The sequence below is a fragment of the Felis catus genome, chromosome X (genome assembly GCF_018350175.1).
Source record: "Felis catus isolate Fca126 chromosome X, F.catus_Fca126_mat1.0, whole genome shotgun sequence".
NCBI lineage: Eukaryota > Metazoa > Chordata > Mammalia > Carnivora > Felidae > Felis > Felis catus.
Window position 1 is genome coordinate 1,025,880 of NC_058386.1, and position 20,751 is coordinate 1,046,630.

At 55.3% G+C, this 20,751-nt stretch overlaps 2 protein-coding genes across 3 annotated transcripts in view; both read right to left on the reverse strand.

Annotated features, from left to right (window-relative positions):
• Positions 1 to 20,751, reverse strand: part of ASMTL (acetylserotonin O-methyltransferase like) — a 74,658-nt gene that overhangs the window by 41,727 nt on the left and 12,180 nt on the right. The gene's annotated exons all lie outside the window — the stretch shown is intronic.
• The window catches only part of P2RY8 (P2Y receptor family member 8), a 42,591-nt gene that overhangs the window by 9,658 nt on the left and 12,182 nt on the right, over positions 1 to 20,751 (reverse strand). The window contains exon 1 of one of the 2 annotated variants that reach the window (XM_023249096.2): positions 8,898 to 9,451. The exons of the other annotated variant lie outside the window; for it this stretch is intronic. The gene's annotated coding sequence lies outside the window, so the exon portion shown is untranslated. Of the gene's footprint in view, positions 1 to 8,897; positions 9,452 to 20,751 lie in introns of those variants that run through there. 2 annotated transcript variants of the gene reach the window in all.

The window sequence follows — 20,751 nt, forward strand, 5'->3', positions numbered from 1 at the left end:
AGGGGACACCGGGATGCTGCTCAACACCTGTAGAGGACACAATGCTCCACCCAGACTCATCTGTGTATCATTTATCTATGTATGTATCTATCCATGCATGCATCCATCCATCATATCTACCTACCTATCCATCCATCCATCCATCCATCATATCTATCATCTCTCTATATATGTACCTATCCATCCATCCATCCATTCATCATATCCATCCATCCATCCATTCATCATATCCATCCATCCATCCATCCATCCATCCCTGTATCTATCTATCTATCTATCTATCTATCTATCTATCTACCTACCTATCCATCCATCCATCATATCTGTCATCTATCTATATATGTACCCATCCATCCATCCATCCATCCATCCATCCATCCCTGTATCTATCTATCTATCTATCCATCCATCCATCATATCTGTCATCTATCTATATATGTATCCATCCATCCATCCATCCATCCATCCATCCATCCATCCATTCATCATATCCATCCATTCATCCATCCCTGTATCTATCTCATCTATCTATCTATCTATCTATCTATCTATCTATCTACCTATCTATCTATCATCTATCCATCCATCCACCCATCCATCCATCCATCATCTCTATCCATGTACCTATTCATCCACCCATCCACCCATCTTCTAATTTTGTTGGCAGTGTTTCAAGTCACGTTAACGTTTCATATCTTTATGTCACAAAATGTTCCTGTGATATCTTCTGTATTTTATACGTAAGCAAGGTATCTTTTCCACCCTGTGACTATCAAGTCTCCTCCCTCTTTTCTCTTTGCTGTCAGAAATTTTATTTTTATTTTCCAGTTGTCATCCTGGGGCCGTTGGCAAGCTGTATTATAACCGTTCCTCACATGCTGTCACACACAGGGATTGTCATCGTGTGTGCTCTTAACCCAGGTTTGGTGTCTGCTGAGAGAACGTATGAGAGGGGGGTCTAAGAAAACACGACATAAAATCACAAACTCTCAGAAAATGACGGTACCTGAGAGATCCCCAGGCTCACTCATCCAGCCATCTGTACTTGACTGCCCCCCAGCTGGGGTTGCAAGCCCTCGCCTTAACGTGCAAAGGCCTGTGTGGGGTAGAGGAGAGATAACTTGCAATCGCAATGTCCCCTTACAAGATGTGGATATGGACCAACTGATCCTAGGCTCTGTCCGGAGAAGCGAGGGACATATAATGACCAAGAGTTGGGGGATTCATGCTTCCCGACTTCATGACTTAACTATAAAGCAGCAGAAATGAAGGCAGGCTGGTGTTGGCAAAATCATAGACAAACAGATCGATGGAACAGAATGAGACCCCCGAAACAGAGCCCCATAAATACAGCCAACTGGTCTTTGACAAAAATCAAGGGCAAAACACTGGAGCACAGGTAGTCTGTTTCACAGATCTGGCTGGAGCGACGGGACATCCACACACAAAACCCAAAAACCAACCCCTCCCCGCCCCCTCCCCACCAAAACCCCGAGGATGTAGACACCCTTCACAAAAAACATAACTCAAAACGGGTCACAGACCTCAGCGTAAAGTGCAAAAGTCTAATACTCCTCCGAACTAACACGGGAGAAAATCTCCATAATCTTAAGCCGCGGTGATGACTTTTTAGACGGGACGCCGAAGGGACGATCCGTGGAACGAATAGCGGATAAACCGGCTTCATCAAAATGAAACAGTCCTCCAAAAGAATGTCAAGAGAGCGTTGTGAACACAAGCCACAGACTGACAGAAAATATCTGCAAGAGACCTCGATGTGTCTAAACCAAAAACAGGTGTGTGAAATATATAAGGAGCTTTTAAGGCTCAACGGTAGGAGAGAACAAACAGACCCCCGTCTGAAACTTGGGCAATAGACCTGAGCAGACACGTCCCCAGAGGAGACGTTCGGCTGGCACAGAAGCACCGGCCACAATGTGTCACCAGGGACGGTCACATCAGCCCCACAATGAGATGCCACCAGACAGGTATCGGAATGACTGGGGTCTGAAACCAGTGGCAACGACAAACCCCGCTGAGGATGTGCAACGGTCGTCAGTCAGCGAGGGGCATTCTGAGGGGGCCTTTGCATCACCAGTGGCCTCGTGGCCACCCTGGAGGCGGTAACGGCGTCCTCTTGAAGTCTGACAGGATACCGCCCATGCCTGCAGAGGCCCCCATCTCTGTAGACCTGAGACGCTCATGACCGCTGCACCGCCTCCGAGTGAACCCTGTGTTCTAAGACTTCAAAGAGGTGCCAGAACGCAGTTTACGGGGACAGCTGGGGGCTGAGGCTGGGGCTGAGGGGCAGAGGACCTGGCCGAGTGCTCAGATCACAGTACAAGAACCGTCTGTGCTCAACGCACAGGCACGCGTGTGGTGGTGTCGCCTCCTCTCTGCTGTTTCGCTCTGCATTGCGCAACCCGAGTGCACCGTAAATTACGGGTGATTTGCATGCCGTTGTCTGTCCAAACGAGTGTGGAGCGTGCAGATTTTAATCTCCGTCTCCTGCAAGACAGCAGGGTCCTTTGGCTTCTGTGTCTTTTTCTTCCCCGCCACCCCCCCCCCGACTCGGGGCACAGCCAAAGGGCTAGCTGACCAGCCAGAGACCGGATTCTCTGAAATGCAAGACGCCCCTTGCTTTCTGTCTGCCTTACGCTGTTTTCTGTCTCTCTTGCTTTTTTTTTTTTCCATTTTCGAGGCTCACCCCCTACGCATGAGTTTCTCAGCTGTGCTGTCTGAGTGGCACCTGCCACTCCAGCCTCCGTCTGTAGGGCAGGAAGCAACTGCGTGCAGGCATCGATTAATGTGAAGCACTATTCTGTGAAACTAAAGCCAACGGGCCTGGGCGCTGGGGACCTGCCGGGAAGTGGTAGGTTGGAAATAGCACATAACAGGAATTTCAGGCGCGCTCGACCCCGACGGAGCCAGAAGGGCAAACGCAGTGAATATGTTGGAGACACGGTGTTGAGCCGGTTGATAGAGTTTCGGAGGTTGGGGGGGGGGGTAATGTGGTCAACTCGCTAATGTTGTCCTCTATTCAGAGATGCTCATTCAAATCTCTTCTGTAGGTTGACATGCTAACTTGCCAAAGAATAGTTTAACCATAAGTAGGGTGATTTGTCCCCCTCCGGTTTCTAGCAACGTGCCCAGCAAAGCTACCAAGGAGAAAGCCCGGGCAAGGAACGTTTGAGGACAGGCCAAGGCGTCCTCGTGGTCTCGCATTGGCCTGAACCCGAGGATGAATCCCCTCCCTTGTTTGCTGTATTCAAACCCCTGGGGACCGGAGCCCTTCAGTATGACGTGCCCTGGGTATACACATTTCCCTGATTTCCAGACAGTGTTTAAACCTCTCTGTTGTGGACGTGAAGACCTCCCCAACATGACGATGAAGGCAGATACAGGTGCACCTCCAGGTGATGTCAGGAAGCGTTCGGGTTCTAGAGAAGACCCTTCTCTAGAAGGGCACCATAGTAAACCCTCTTGGGCACCGTGCAGATGTATCCATATATATGCAGATCAACAAATACACGATAGGGACACATAGATGAGTAATGGGCAATAGTGTTAGGCAGATAGGTAAATAGATGACAATACTGTTAGATGGATGGGTGCGTTCATAGATGATTGATAGGTAGAGAGATGGCTAGATAGATAGACACATAAAAGATGGAATGACAGATGGATAGATGGATACATGGATACATGATAGATAGATAGTAGATAGATAGATAGATAGATAGATAGATAGATAGATAGATATAATGGACAGGTGGATGGATAGATAGATAGATAGATACATAGATAGATAGATATAATGGATGGGTGAATGGATGGATAGATAGATAGATAGATAGATAGATAGATAATAGATATGATGGGTGGATGGAAGGATAGATAGATAGATAGATAGATAGATAGATAGATATAATGCATGGGTGAATGGATGGATGGATAGATAGATAGATAGATAGATAGATAGATAGATAGATATAATGCACGGGTGGATGGATAGATAGATAGATAGATAGATAGATAGATAGATAGATATAATGGATGGGTGAATGGATAGATAGATAGATAGATAGATAGATAGATAGATATAATGGATGGGTGGATGGATCGATAGATAGATAGATAGATAGATAATAGATATGATGGGTGGATGGAAGGATAGATAGATAGATAGATAGATAGATAGATATAATGCATGGGTGAATGGATAGATAGATAGATAGATAGATAGATAGATAGATAGATATAATGGACGGGTGGATGGATAGATAGATAGATAGGTAGATAGATAGATAGATAGATAGATAATAGATATGATGGGTGGATGGAAGGATAGATAGGTAGATAGATAGATAGATAGATAGATAGATATAATGCATGGGTGAATGGATGGATAGATAGATAGATAGATAGATAGATAGATAGATAGATAGATAGATATAATGGATGGGTGGATGGATAGATAGATAGATAGATAGATAGATAGATAGATATAATGGACGGGTGAATGGATAGATAGATAGATAGATAGATAGATAGATAGATAGATAGATGATAGATATAATGGATGGGTGAATGGATAGATAGATAGATAGATAGATACATAGATACATAGATACATAGATACATAGATACATAGATATAATGGATGGGTGAATGGATGGATGGATAGATAGATAGATAGATAGATAGATAGATAGATAGACAGATAGATATAATGCACGGGTGGATGGATAGATAGATAGATAGATAGATAGATAGATAGATAGATAGATATAATGGACGGGTGAATGGATAGATAGATAGATAGATACATAGATACATAGATACATAGATACATAGATATAATGGATGGGTGAATGGATGGATAGATAGATAGATAGATAGATAGATAGATAGATAGATAGATATAATGGATGGGTGAATGGATGGATGGATAGATAGATAGATAGATACGATGGATGGATGGGTAGATGGATGGATAGGTAGATGGATGGATAGATAGGTAGATAGATAGATGGATATAATGGATGGGTGAATGGATGGATGGATAGATAGATAATAGATGGATAGATGATATGTATAGCTAGAAGATAGATAGATATGGATGGATAGGTGGATGGATAGTCTAGGTAAATGGGTAGGAAGCTGGAACGTATTTAGCTCACATATTTGACCTTTGATCGCCTGATTTCAATGCATGATTCATCATCCTACTTAACAAAGACTAACTGAAACTAATCTTCTGCAAGCCCCCCATCCACAGTTAAAATTTATATGAAATTAGATGTTTACTTTATTGTTTCATCAGAGAAGCAGTGTCATGAAATGAGTCGAAGGAAAATGGCTGACTGGGGGTGGGGGAGGGGAAAATCCCCTAAATGGACCCATTTACATTTGTTTCCGTGTGAAATCTATAGCCTGCCCTGCTTGAGTCCGTGAGGGCAGGATGGCGGTGATGAGTGGCCCAGACTCAGGGCGGGGGTGGGCTTCATTAGCAAGACTGGGTTCAAATGCCAGCTCTGTCCGTGGGAGGTGCATGGCCTCCGGGCAGCGACCTCCTTCTGCGAGCCCAGTTGCCACCTTGGAAGACGGGACAGTATTGCTTTCCTGTGGCTACGGCAACACATGACCACACATGGGGGGCACTACAAACCACAGAGACTTTCTCTCTCACGACTCTGGAGGCCAGAAGGCCAAAGCCAAGGTGTTAGGAGGGCTGGTTCCTTCTGAAGGACGGTTCAGTTAACAAGTGACGTCTTTCTCAAGTAAGCTGGTGAACTGGGCATTGAAAGGAGGCAACTGAGGGGGAAATAGTTCACGTGAATGTGTGAAGTCCTGAATCTCTCTAGATTATCCAGGCATCCATTTGTCCATCTACATTTGTTATCTAGGTATGTATGTACGTATGTATGTGTATCTGTCTCTGTGTCCATCCATCTGTCCATCCATCTATATATCCATCTGTTCATTTATGTCTGTCTGCTATCTATCTATCTATCTATCATTCCATCTATCTATCCACCCATCCATCATATCTATCTATCCATCCATCCATCCATCCATGGGATGAGAATGTTCTGGAAGCAGATACAGGTGGTAAATTGAGAATGTGCTAAATGCCCCCAATTTCTTAAAATTTTCTAATGTTTGTTTTTGAGAGACAGAGACGGAGTGTGGGCCAGGGAGGGACAGAGAGAGAGGGAGACACAGGATTCCCAGCAGGCTCCAGGCTCCGAGCTGTCGGCACAGAGCCCGACGCGGGCTCGAACCCATGAATCGCGAGATCATGAGCTGAGCCGAAGTCTGACGCCTAACCAACTGAACCACCCAGGCGCCCCCCGAACTGTCTACTTTTAAAGGGTGAGTTGTGTGTGGTGTGAATGACATCTCAATAAAAACACACGCCTCGTGGGTCACGGGGTGGGGGGGAAGCCTGAAGACATTTCTGTTTTAGTTCCCTGTGTCTCAGCTGGCTGTTGCTCCTGTGTCCTCCCTGCCGTCCCCCCGTTCGCCCCACCTCCTGAGACATCCTCACCCCTCGGGTCACCGCTGGGGTGTCTGGAGCGGGCCGCCCACGTCTCCTGGTCTGTGGTTGCCGTGGCCGGTTGAACCCCAGGCGGGGCCCGAGTCAAGAGGAAGCGTTGAGAGTGGCCACCTTCACTGATTAAGTAACACTTTCCCTCAGGAAGCCAGCGTGGACTGGTTCAGGGTCCCAGGGGCTGAAATTGTGCTCATTTCCTTCTTTTCCGAGGCCGCAGACAGCTTTCTTCCTGGCCCGTGTCCCGGGGGTGACGGGGGAGGCATGAGCCGAGTGCCAGGGAGCCCGAAGAGGGCGTCTGCCCACCCTGAGCATGCGTCACACTACACGTCTGCAAACGCTTTCTCTGAGAGAGACCACGTCCCAAGGTGGGGAAACCGAGGCACGGAGTCCCTCCAGACGCGCCCCGGACACACGTCCCGCAAGTGGGGAAACCGAGGCACAGAGTCCCTCCAGACGCGCCCCGGACACATGCCCCGCAGGTGGGGAAACTGAGGCACAGAGTCCCTGTGGACCCGCCCTGGACACAGGTCCCACAGGTGGGGAAACCGAGGCACAGAGACCCTCCAGACACGCCCTGGACACACGTCCCACACGTGGGGAAACCGAGGCACAGAGTCCCTCCAGACGCGCCCCGGACACACGTCCCACACGTGGGGAAACCGAGGCACAGAGACCCTCCAGACACGCCCCGGACACACGTCCCACACGTGGGGAAACTGAGGCACAGAGTCCCTCTGGACGCTCCCTGGACACAGGTCCCACAGGTGGGGAAACTGAGGCACAGAGTCCCTCCAGATGCGCCCTGGACACACGCCCCGCAGGTGGGGAAACCGAGGCACAGAGTCCCTCCAGACGTGCCCCGGACACACGTCCCACACGTGGGGAAACCGAGGCACAGAGTCCCTCCAGACGCTCCCTGGACACAGGACCCACACGTGGGGAAACTGAGGCACAGAGTCCCTCCAGATGCGCCCTGGACACACGCCCCGCAGGTGGGGAAACCGAGGCACAGTCCCTCCAGACGTGCCCCGGACACACGCCCTGCAGGTGGGGAAACCGAGGCACAGAGTCCCTCCAGACGCGCCCCGGACACACGTCCCGCAGGTGGGGAAACCGAGGCACAGAGTCCCTCCAGACGTGCCCCGGACACACGCGCTGCAGGTGGGGAAACCGAGGCACAGAGTCCCTCCAGACGCGCCCCGGACACACGTCCCACACGTGGGGAAACCGAGGCACAGAGTCCCTGTAGACCCGCCCTGGAGACACGTCCCAAGGTGGGGAAACTGAGGCACAGAGTCCCTAGAGACACACCCCGGACACACGTCGCGCAGGTGGGGAAACCGAGGCACCGAGTCCCTCCAGATGCGCCCTGGACACACGTCCCACAGGTGGGAAAACCGAGGCACAGAGGGCCGAAGGAAGCTGAGCGGCCAGTGAGAGGTGTCATCAGAGCCCAGGCCCACGTTTTCTGACCACGAGTAGAAAGCACCCGGGTCCTATGCAGTGGTTTGAGCCGGGTCCTACGCAGTTGTTTGAGCCAAGCACTGTCTGAGCCCTCCTCCCACACCGCATCCAGCAGCCTGTCTCTCTGTCTGCACTCGGTGGGTATTTTTGGGGCCACACTGGGTGCCGAGCATTCCCTGAGGGCAGAAGGGACCGCCCCGAGACCCTCGCCTGTGCCCCCCCTTTATTGAGCCCTGGTTTTCCCAAATGCAGGGAACTGTGTCCACAGGGTGTGAGCATCGGGGTGTGGGGACGAGTGACAACACAGGGACAGAAGAGGCAGAGGGTGTCCGCAGGGTCCCCACGTCCAGGCCTGGACAGCCGAGGCCCCCTGGATCCAGCCATGCCTGAAGCTGACATAGGCGTCTAAGTACCCATTTGCCAACTTCCACATTGACCTAAGATCGATCGCATGAGTCAAGTTTCTGTTGTTTGGCATCCGAAGCGTTACTTAACTCAGGGCCTCGGTTTCCCCAACAGGAATACTAGAATGAGAGCACCCGCCTGGATTAGGTGTCAGAACTAAGTCCCGGGACAAAGCCCTCGTAAACGTGGCCGGAGTAATGTCGGTGCTCCCTCCGTGTTAACTATTATTCCTAAAAGCCAGAAGCAACATCCCTCTGCCCCCATTAAACCAAAACTAAAACAACAAAAAAAGGAGCAAACGGCGGGTGTTCAGACAATTCTGGAATAAAAATCTTTGAAGAAGGCGACCTTGCGTCTTTGGGGACACAGAGCAGCCCGTGCAGGTGGGTCCCTGGGGTCTGCCCTGCCTCAGCGTCCCGCCCCCCGCCCCCCACGGCTGGCACGCGTCTCCTTGGGTCCCATGACTTACAGGTGACCGACCGTCCTGGGCGAGCCGGCCCCGTGGAGTTTCAGAGCCGAGCGGCGGGGACCCTCCCCCTGGTGCAGACGTGGCTGTCCGTGTGGAGAAGGAACGGAGGCCGCGGGACCCCACCGCCGGTCCCCCAGCACACTCGACCCGGTCCCCAACCCCCGGGGACCCAGCTGGCCGCTTGTCACGAAAACCTGTCATGTGCAGATTTAATTAAACGCACTGAGGTTACGAAAGGCGGAGCCCCAGGGCACAGCCACAGCGCTTGGGGGTTCCTCTTTTTCACAGCCGGCGCCCCGGTCGCTGCTGGGATTTACATATTTTTTAATACATTTTTTTTTTAAAAAACATGTCATCAAAAAAAAAGGTTCCCCTGAATACATATTCAGGGCAGCACTTGATGGGGGCTCGTGCATGATGAGAACAGGTGGGAGATTGATGCTTGGCTTTCTTTCAATACTTGTCATATCGTTTTTCATGGGATGACCGCTCACTGTTCCCGAGGAAGCAGCTCAAAAGCGTACAATGGCCTATTTGCTGAGGGTTCCCCCTGCGACGGGCTGAATTGTGTCCCCACACCCCCGCCCCAGCCACCCCCTGAAATTCACGTACTGGAGTCCTGTGCCCAGGACCTCAGAATGTGCAGGATTTGGACACAGGGTCTTTAAACAGGGAATTAAATCAAATGACATCAGCAGGGTGGCCCGGATCCCTAGGTCTCTCATGTCCTTAGAAGAAGAGGAGGTGAGACCACAGACACACACACAGGAGCCACCACATGAGGACGTGGGGACATGGGGAGAACACGGCATCTACACGCCCAGGACAGAGGCCTCGGCAGGAAGCAGACTCAGCCCTGCCTGGATCTCAGACTTTCCTTTGGCCCTGCCTGGATCTGAGACTCCAGGCCTCAGCCCTACCTGGATCTCAGGTTCTAGGGTTCAGCCCTGCCTGGACCTCAGACTCCCAGCCTCAGCCCTGCCTGGATCTCAGCCTCCCAGCCTCAGCCCTGCCTGGATCTCAGGTTCTAGGCCTCAGCCCTGCCTGGACCTCAGACTCCCAGCCTTGGCCCTGCCTGGACCTCAGCCTGTCAGCCTCAGCCCTGGCTGGATCTCAGACTCTTGGCCTTGGCCCTGCCTGAATCTCAGACCCCGAGCCTCAGCCCTGCCTGTATCTCAGACCCCCAACCTCAGCCCTGCCTGGATCTCAGACCCCCAACCTCAGCCCTGACTGGACCTCAGACCCCCACCCTCGGCCCTGCCTGGGTCTTAGACTCCCAATGTCAGGCACGCCTGGATCTCAGACTCCTGGCTTCGGCCACAGCTGGGTCAGACCCCCAGCCTCGGCCCCGCATAGACCTCAGACCCCCAGATTCGGGCCTGCCTGGATATCAGACTCCCAGCCTCAGCCCTGCCTGGATGTCAGACCCCCAGGCTCAGATATGCATGGACCTCAAAACCCCAGGCTCAACCCCGCCTGGATCTCAGACCCCCAGGCTCAGACCTGCCTGGACCTTAGACCCCCAGCCTCGGCCCTGCCTAAATCTCAGATCCCCAGCCACAGCCCTGCCTGGACCTGAGAACCCCAGCCTCAGCCCTGCCTGGATCTCAGATCCCCAGCTTCGGCCTTGCCTGGATCTCAGACCCCCAGGCTCAGCCCTGCCTGGACCTCAGACTCCTAACCTCCAGCCCTGCCTGGATCTGAGACTCCCGGCCTCGACCCTGCCTGGATCACAGACCCTCAAATTCAGCCCTGCCTGGATCTCAGCATCCCGGACTCAGCCCTGCTTGGATCACAGATTCTTGGCCTCGGCCCTGCCTGGATCTCAGACCCCAAACCTCAGCCCTGCCTGGATCTCAGATCCCCAACCTCAGCCCTGCCTGGATCTCAGACCCCCAACCTCAGCCCTGCCTGGATCTCAGACTCCCAGCCTTGGCCCTGCCTGGATCTCAGACCCCGAGACTCAGCCCCTCCTGGATCTCAGATCCCCATCCTCGGCCCCAACTGGCGCTCAGACCCCTAGCCTCAGTCCTGCCTGGATCTCAGACTCCCAGCCTCAGCCCTGCCTGGATCTCAGACGCCCAGCCTTCAGCCCTGAGTGGATCTCAGACTCTTGGCCTCGGCCCTGCCTGGACTCAGACTCTGAGCCTCAGCCCTGCCTAGATCTCGGACCGCCAACCTCGGTCCCGCCTGCACCTCAGACCTCCAGCCTCCACCCTGCCTGGATCTCAGACTTCAGCCTCAGTCCCACCTGGATCTAAGCCTCCCATGCTCAGCCCCACCGGGATCTCAGACCCCCAGGCTCAGACCTGCCTGGATCTCAGACCCCCAGCCTCAGCCCTGCCTGGATCTCAGACCCCCAGCCTTGGCCCTGCCTTGGTCTCAGACCCGTAGCCTCAGCCCTGCCTGGATCTCAGACTTTCCTTTGGCCCTGCCTGGATCTGAGACTCCCATCCTCAGCCCTGCCTGGATCTCAGACTCCAGGCCTCAGCCCTGTCTGGACCTCAGACTCCCAGCCTCAGCCCTGCCTGGATCTCAGCCTCCCAACCTCAGCCCTGCCTGGATCTCAGGTTCTAGGCCTCAGCCCTGCCTGGACCTCAGACTCCCAGCCTCAGCCCTGCCTGGACCTCAGACTCCCAGCCTCAGCCCTGCCTGGAACTCAGACCCCCAGCCTCAGCCCTGCCTGAATCTCAGACCCCCAGCCTCCACCCTACCTGGACCTCAGAACCCCAGCCTTGGCCCTGCCTGGATCTCAGCCTCCCAGCCTCAGCCCTGCCTGGATCTCAGGTTCTAGGCCTCAGCCCTGCCTGGACCTCAGACTCCCAGCCTTGGCCCTGCCTGGACCTCAGCCTGTCAGCCTCAGCCCTGGCTGGATCTCAGACTCTTGGCCTTGGCCCTGCCTGAATCTCAGACGCCGAGCCTCAGCCCTGCCTGTATCTCAGACCCCCAACCTCAGCCCTGCCTGGATCTCAGACCCCCAACCTCAGCCCTGCCTGGATGTCAGAGTCCCAGCCTCAGCCCTGCCTGGATCTCAGACCCCCAGCCTCAGCCTGCCTGGAACTCAGACTCCCAGCCTTGGCCCTGCCTTGGTCTCAGACCCGTAGCCTCAGCCCTGCCTGGATCTCAGACTTTCCTTTGGCCCTGCCTGGATCTGAGACTCCAGGCCTCAGCCCTACCTGGATCTCAGGTTCTAGGCTTCAGCCCTGCCTGGACCTCAGACTCCCAGCCTCAGCCCTGCCTGGATCTCAGCCTCCCAGCCTCAGCCCTGCCTGGATCTCAGGTTCTAGGCCTCAGCCCTGCCTGGACCTCAGACTGCCAGCCTCGGCCTTGCATGGACCTCAGCCTGTCAGCCTCAGCCCTGGCTGGATCTCAGACTCTTGGCCTCGGCCCTGCTTGAATCTCAGACCCCGAGCCTCAGCCCTGCCTGTATCTCAGACCCCCAACCTCAGCCCTGCCTGGATCTCAGACCCCCAACCTCAGCTCTGCCTGGATGTCAGCCTCCCAGCCTCAGCCCTGTCTGGACCTCAGACTCCCAGCCTCAGCCCTGCCTGGATCTCAGCCTCCCAGCCTCAGCCCTGCCTGGATCTCAGGTTCTAGGCCTCAGCCCTGCCTGGACCTCAGACCCCCAGCCTCAGCCCTGCCTGGACCTCAGACTCCCAGCCTCAGCCCTGCCTGGAACTCAGACCTCCAGCCTTGGCCCTGCCTGGATCTCAGCCTCCCAGCCTCAGCCCTGCCTGGATCTCAGGTTCTAGGCCTCAGCCCTGCCTGGACCTCAGACTCCCAGCCTTGGCCCTGCCTGGACCTCAGCCTGTCAGCCTCAGCCCTGGCTGGATCTCAGACTCTTGGCCTCGGCCCTGCCTGAATCTCAGACCCCGAGCCTCAGCCCTGCCTGTATCTCAGAGCCCCAACCTCAGCCCTGCCTGGATCTCAGACCCCCAACCTCAGCCCTGCCTGGATGTCAGAGTCCCAGCCTCAGCCCTGCCTGGATCTCAGACCCCCAGCCTCAGCCTGCCTGGAACTCAGACTCCCAGCCTTGGCCCTGCCTTGGTCTCAGACCCGTAGCCTCAGCCCTGCCTGGATCTCAGACTTTCCTTTGGCCCTGCCTGGATCTGAGACTCCAGGCCTCAGCCCTACCTGGATCTCAGGTTCTAGGCTTCAGCCCTGCCTGGACCTCAGACTCCCAGCCTCAGCCCTGCCTGGATCTCAGCCTCCCAGCCTCAGCCCTGCCTGGATCTCAGGTTCTAGGCCTCAGCCCTGCCTGGACCTCAGACTGCCAGCCTCGGCCTTGCATGGACCTCAGCCTGTCAGCCTCAGCCCTGGCTGGATCTCAGACTCTTGGCCTCGGCCCTGCCTGAATCTCAGACCCCGAGCCTCAGCCCTGCCTGTATCTCAGACCCCCAGCCTCCACCCTACCTGGACCTCAGAACCCCAGCCTTGGCCCTGCCTGGATCTCAGCCTCCCAGCCTCAGCCCTGCCTGGATCTCAGGTTCTAGGCCTCAGACCTGCCTGGACCTCAGACTCCCAGCCTTGGCCCTGCCTGGACCTCAGCCTGTCAGCCTCAGCCCTGGCTGGATCTCAGACTCTTGGCCTCGGCCCTGCCTGAATCTCAGACCCCGAGCCTCAGCCCTGCCTGTATCTCAGACCCCCAACCTCAGCCCTGCCTGGATCTCAGACCCCCAACCTCAGCCCTGCCTGGATGTCAGAGTCCCAGCCTCAGCCCTGCCTGGATCTCAGACCCCCAGCCTCAGCCCTGCCTGGATATCAGACCCCTAAACTCAGCCCTGTCTGAACCTCAGAACCCCAGCGTCAGCCCTGCCTGGATCTCAGACTCCCAGCCTCAGCCCTGCCTGGATCTCAGACCCCCAGTCTCGGTCCCACCTGGATCTCAGACTCCCAGCCTCCGCCCTGCCTGGATCTCACACTCCCAGCCTCAGCTTTGCCTGGATTTCAGACCCCCAGCCTCACCTCTGCCTGGACCTCAGAGTCCCAGCCTCAACCCTGCCTGGATGTCACCCTCCCAGTCTCAGTCCCGTTGCTTCATGGACGAATCTAGAAGATGCATCTTACGGAATGCAGGGCAAGCCTTTGAAGGTTTGTAACATTAGCGTGTTAGGAACGACGCCCCTGCAGACTGCTGCCTCACGGAGGGCACGCGGGATTTGTTGTTTCCTGTTGAAAAAGTGTGACGTTCCCATTGCACAATGCGGGGGGCGGTCCAGCTAGGGGACAGGTCAGTGTGGGCCCGCGGCCTGGCCCTGTTCCAGCGCCTGGAGGCCTGTGTCCCTTGGCTTGGGGCCCTTCTTCCACGTGCAAAGCATCCTGGGCACCGTCCCTCCTGTCCTGCGTTCTCTCCATCCAGGTCAGCCGGTGAACCACCTTCACGGCATCTGCAAACCCAGTGCCCTGTTTGAAAACCAACAGAAGCCACGTACAGGATGTGGGACCAGGTCGTGGATGTATTTGGGGGCACACAGGAGTCTCCCTTCCACGGCCTGGGGTGGAGCAGCATGCATTTGTGCAATCCCACTAAGTACGATGCCTCCTGCAATGTGTGCACGCAGGGGTATATGGAGAGTAGGGGGAGAGTGCACGGCTGGGGTCCGAGACTCCCCCCGACCCGGGGCTGACCGCCCACCTCTCCTGGGTCTGTTCAGGCTTCTGAGAGGCCGAGTGTAGGCACTGAGGCAAAAACACCCGGGCAGGACCCAGGGGACCAGCAGTGGGGACCAGAGGTGATGCACAGGGTGGGCGTCTTGGGGTCATAGCGGGGAGCAGGAAGGGGACAGAGCTCTGGAAAGCCTGGGGCCACAGAGGGGAGCCCGAGACCCATCCCCACGGCCTCGGGATCGGGGTTGAGCGTGTCTGCATCCCCTACGGTTTGTAGGGCCCGAGATGGGGCTCCCGGTCCTCTGCAAAGAGCCCAGGACCAGCCAGGGTGGGGCGGTCAAGCTTAGCTCCCCCGACCTCACTCCCACCACGGAGAATTTGCACGTCGGCCCATCCTCGGTGGACACGTGGGATGTTCTCACGTCTCGGCCGCCGGGACTAAGGCTGTCGGGAACACGCAGGCGTGGCCGCTGTCCGAGGTCTCGGCTTCGGTGCTCTGGGGTCCCGACTGGGATTGCTGCATCAGAGGGAAGCTGCGACTTCGGTCGTGTGAGCATGTGACCTACACCCCGTGGTCCACACCCACCGGGGACTGGCAGTCCGCCTCGAGCAAGAGACACGGAAAGGCAAGGGGGTGCTTGATGGGGTCGGGGCTCCAGGTTCGCGGGACGAAATGGTCCTCGAGATCGGCTGTGCGGCCTCGTGCTTACAGAAGGCGGGACATGATCGTGCCCGTACGAATGTGCTTGGAAGGCAGGTCTCGTGGGAACCGTCCTCACCACAAAAAATAAAAGCCACATGGCACAGTAAGGCTGCCGCGCGCCGCCCTGGGGAAGCAAGTTGGAGTCCCCGAGACCACCAGACTCCGAGGGGGTACGGGGGCCACTGTGCCATCGGCAGAAGGGGTCAGGGAACCCCCGGGCGCCAAGGGCACCCTCGGCCTGGGTGCCCCGTTGCTCCACACGCCCCCCGCACCAAGTGGGGCCGTCTGGGCGGCCAGCAGCCTGCCCAGGGAGCAGGCCCCCAGGGGCTTCCCGGGAGAAGGGAATCTCAGGGCCAACCCAGGCGGGGCCCGGAGCCGAGCCCAGCCGGTCGCCCGTGGGGGTGGGGTGTCGGAGGACACGACACCCAGCAGGAGGGAAGTGAAGCCTGCCCAGCATGGCGGTGAGAAAGCATCTCAGTTCTGTCCTGAGGGACGTGGGGAATTTCAACCCTGGCCTTTTAAGCGGCCGCAGGGGCTGGGGTGATTCCCGGGACCGGACTGCAGGAGGAAATGTCAGACCGGGGACACATTTGCAGGGTCCCCGGGACGGACCCCGCGGACCCTCGCAGGCCCCCGTGTGTCTGTCGGGCTCGGACTTCTATCTTTGGACCCACAGCCATTGACAGGCTTGCTGTGGGTGGAGGGAAGTCAGCGAGTGTAGACTGCCGAGAGAACAGACTTATCACCCTTGTTCTGGGCTGCTCTGCCTCCCGCCCTCCCCCACTGCTAACGTGGTGCTGCTGTGGGTGACAATCAGACAGGGACTGGCCCCTGCGGGGACTGGTTCCTCTTTCTCCGCACCTTCGGGGGCCCGGCCTGTTTCCCCCACACGCGCCCTCTCCCCACCTGGCCCTACGGGAATGGGGCCACGCTCACCACCGCCATCGGCTGAGCCCTGATTCGTGGCCTCCAATGGGGTTGGGGGTGGAAACGTGACCCCAAAAGGATCGGTCCACATCGTCACCCCCGGCACCTGAGAAGGACGCTTTATTTGGGAATTGGGTCTTTGCAGATGTGGGTAAGGGAAGGATCTGAGGTGAGCTCATCCTGGAGGAGGGGGGCCCTGAATCCGATGACAGGGGTCCTTGTAGCAGACACAAGAGGAGACACAGACACAGGGGAGAAGCCACGTGAAGGCGGAGGAAGAGACGGGAGGGACACGGCCACGAGCCCAGGGGCGCGTGGAGCCCCAAAAGCTGGAAGAGGCAGGAAGGAGCCTCCCCTGGAGCCTCTGAGGGAGCATGACCCTCCCCTGCCTGGATCTCAGTGGCCCTGCCCCTCCTGGATCTCAGCAGTCCTGCCCTGCCTGGATCTCAGTGGCCCTGCCCCTCCTGGATCTCAATGGTCCTGTCCTGCCTGGATCTCAGTGGCCCTGCCCTGCCTGGATCTCAGTGGTCTTGCCCCTCATAGATGTCAATGGCCCTGCCCCTCCTGGATCTCAGTGGCCCTGCCCTGCCTGGATCTCAGTGGCTCTGTCCTGCCTGGATCTCAGCGGCCCTGCCCTGCCTGGATCTCACTGGTCCTGCCCTGCCTGGATCTCAGTGGCCCTGCCCCTCCTGGATCTCAGCAGTCCTGCCCTGCCTGGATCTCACTGGTCCTGCCCTGCCTGGATCTCAGTGGCCCTGCCCTGCCTGGATCTCAGAGGCCTTGCCCTGCCTGGATCTCAGCGGCCCTGCCCCTCCTGGATCTCAGCGGCCCTGCCCTGCCTGGATCTCACTGGTCCTGCCCTGCCTGGATCTCAGTGGCCCTGCCCCTCCTGGATCTCAGTGGCCCTGACCCTCCTGGATGTCAGTGGCCCTGCCCTGCCTGGAAGTCAGGGGTCCTGCCCCTCCTGGATCTCAGTGGTCCTGCCCTGCCTGGATCTCAGCAACCCTGCCCCTCCTGGATCTCAGTGGCCCTGCCCCTCCTGGATCTCAGTGGCCCTGACCCTCCTGGATGTCAGTGGCCCTGCCCTGCCTGGAAGTCAGGGGTTCTGCCCCTCCTGGATCTCAGTGGTCCTGCCCTGCCTGGATCTCAGTGGCCCTGCCCTGCCTGGATCTCAGTGGCCCTTCCCCTCCTGGATCTCAGTGGCCCTTCCCTGCCTGGATCTCAGTGGTCCTGCCCACCCTGGATCTCAGTGGTCCTGCCCTGCCTGGATCTCAGCGGCCCTGCCCAACTGGATCTCAGTGGTCCTGCCCACCCTGGATCTCAGTGGTCCTTCCCTGCCTGGATCTCAGTGGTCCTGCCCACCCTGGATCTCAGTGGTCCTGCCCTGCCTGGATCTCAGTGGTCCTGCCCACCCTGGATCTCAGTGGCCCTGCCCTGCCTGGATCTCAGTGGCCCTTCCCCTCCTGGATCTCAGTGGCCCTTCCCTGCCTGGATCTCAGTGGTCCTGCCCACCCTGGATCTCAGTGGTCCTGCCCTGCCTGGATCTCAGCGGCCCTGCCCTGCCTGGATCTCAGTGGTCCTGCCCACCCTGGATCTCAGTGGTCCTGCCCTGCCTGGATCTCAGTGGTCCTGGCCCTCCTGGATCTCAGTGGCCCTCCCCTGCCTGGATCTCAATGGTCCTGCCCTGCCTGGATCTCAAAGTTCTGGTCTCCAGAGCTGGCAGAGCATGAATTTCTGTTGTTTTAAGCCACCTATGTGTCGTTTCTTTGTTACAGACCCCTCCCCCAATGCTATCACACATGACTTTCTCTGTGGACTCTAGAAGAATTTACTACTGTAGCTAATATCTTACATTTGAAAGATGCAAACAATGTCGGACACACCGTGGACATTGCTGTTTAGAAATGCAAATGCCAGGTGACCCCTTCGAAGGCACACGAATGGTGTCCCTTTCATGTACCGTGTCATGCATTTAACCAACCCACGAAGGAACTCTTGTTAAAGATCGTGCAATGTTACATTGTTTTGTTTTCCCCTCTCTCCTCAAACTGCCACTCTGTTATCAGTGCTTTTGCAGACTCAGCCTAGAGTCTTATAGAGCCGGGTTTGAAAGTCTTTGCTCTATGACCCCATCCCAGTCAGGACGACAAAGATAGGTACGCGCGTTGAAATGGAAACATGTTTCACTTCCTGTCCGCCGGACCCTCTGCGCTAAAAAGCTTCTTCTGAGTCTGTGGTCAGTGCGGTCAAATTGATGCAAGTGACATAAATATATCACAGGCTTCGATACAGTTATTAAACATGACGGTAAAGAAATGTATCGGGCGCGACTTCCCGAATGGGGTGAACTCTGGTGGAGACCTTCCCACGTGTTGAATAAAAGGGAATATCCGTAAAGCGACAGATGCGTCCACCGTGCTATTTTTGCTTTCGACAGGCATTGACTCGACCAGGCATCTTACAAGGTCACACAGGAGGAGTCAAGGTCACTGGAGCACGATTGGTTCCAATAAGGGGTTGCTCACTCACGGAGTAACACGGACCAGAGCAGGAGGAAACCGTGCACAAGTGTCACCCATGGGAATCCCCACTGTGTATCTTGAACATAGTGAGAAAGGATCCCGCCATGTTGGAAAGGAGCGATGTGTCCCTCTGACTTCTCTTCCTTCTTTAGGGATGGAAGAGGGAAGGGGGAGAAACTGAAAAGGTCAGTAGTGCATCTGCCCTGGTGAACGTGGGGCTTCCCCTGCTTTCTGAGTCACTTCCCCAGCCATGAACATCGGTGCCTCCAGGAGGCAGCTTGGGACCCTCCAGGTTTGGGATACGTGGGCTGAATATTAAGAGGGTGGGCATCTCCTTTGGACCTGCTGGGGTCTATTTGCACCATGGTAGGATTTATCCTGGAGGAGGACCTGCTTTTCTCTTAGGTCTAGAATTCTAGAACTTTCTCGAGCTTGTATTTGAACTTGCATTGGAGCTGAATGTTGATTAGAAAAGGAGCAACTTTATGTCTTTTGTCATGAGTTGGTTGTTGTTGTTTTTAATTTTTTAATGATTCTATTTATTTTTGAGAGAGAGAGAGAGAGAGAGAGAGAGCAAGCTGTGGACGGGCAGAGAGAGAGAGAGAGGGAGACATAGAATGTGAAGCAGGCTCCAGGCTCTGAGCTGTCAGCAAAGAGCCCAACGCGGGACTCGAACTCACGAACCGTGAGATCATGACCTGAGCTGAAGTCAGACGCTCAACCATCTGAATCACCCAGGTGCCCCACGAGTTGGCTGTTTAAAAACTAAGTGTGTACAGGGACCCGCAGGTGGTCTCTGGTGCCCTGGGCATCTCAGTTTAGAGACCCCTGGTGCCCTAAATCTTCATGCACAGAGAGGGAGGGGATCACGTAGGACTTGAGGCGAAGGGGGCGGTGTGCAAAAGCAGTTCTCGGGGAAACTGCTTTGTTTTGGGGCGATTGGAAATACATGTCGAAATGTTAGCTTTGTGTGGGAGCGTGGTGTTTCTGCATTTTTCAGAAGGGGATTTGGGTGACAGGAGGTGGAACGCTCAGAGGTTCTGAGTCTCTGCACGTAGCTGGAGAAGCCAACATTCACATCCATCCTGGAGAAACAGTATGTGCTGGGGAAACGGGAAAGCATCTTACAGGGGACGTGCCCAGTCTCCCTCCTTTCACAGTGATGTGAAATGTAACACAGAGGGTGTTACACGAAACAGAAATAAGGTGTCACTTGCTTTGGAAAGCCTGATTGTAATTAGTGGGTGTTTATCAGGCATTTCCTGTCAGCCAACCTTAAACACCTGTAATCGCATTCAACCTGTGAAACAACCCCACGGTGTAGACACTAGTCATATCTAAACGCTGGACCTCTCAAGCATAAGGATAACCTGTCCACATTTTTTTCTTCCTTTCCTGTACATTTCCCCCCCGTTCTATCAAACTCTTGCTTTCATAATTGTATTCTTTCCACCTTATTTTGGTTTGTGCTAGCTCTTTCTAAATACTGAAGAAGGAATCATGGGCCTTGGACATACAGCATTTCTCCTTGTCTAAGGAATGCATTCAAGGCTATGAATCTGCCTGTGTTTACTGCTTTGGTTCCATCTCAGGTGTTTTGATACATTGTGTCTTCATTATTGTTTGTGTGAGCCTCCCGAGGCTGCTGTAACAAAGCACCACAAGGTTTAGACAGCAGACATCTGCTTTCTCGCTGTTCTAGCGGCCAGAAGTCCGAAATCCGTTTCTCCGGCTAAATGCCAAAGTATTGGGGCACCTGCTTGGCTCAGCCTGTTAAGCGTCTGACTTCAGCTCAGGTCACGATCTTGTGGTTTGCTGGTTCGAGCCCCACATCGGGCTCTGTGCATTCTGCCTATCTCACGGGGATTAGGACATCATGGGCCTCTGTGGGGCTATGTCTGCGGATGACATCATTCCTTCAAAATCTTTTCTGTTTTCGTCACAATTCCTTCTTTGGCCCATGGGTTATGTGGAAGGGTGCAGCCGTGGAAGAAAATCTGGTTGGCTGTTCGGTACTTGTTTCCAGCTCAATTCCCTTGAGGTCAGAGAGTGGCATCGGGAATGCATTCCATCCTTGGAAACGTGTGAGGTTGGC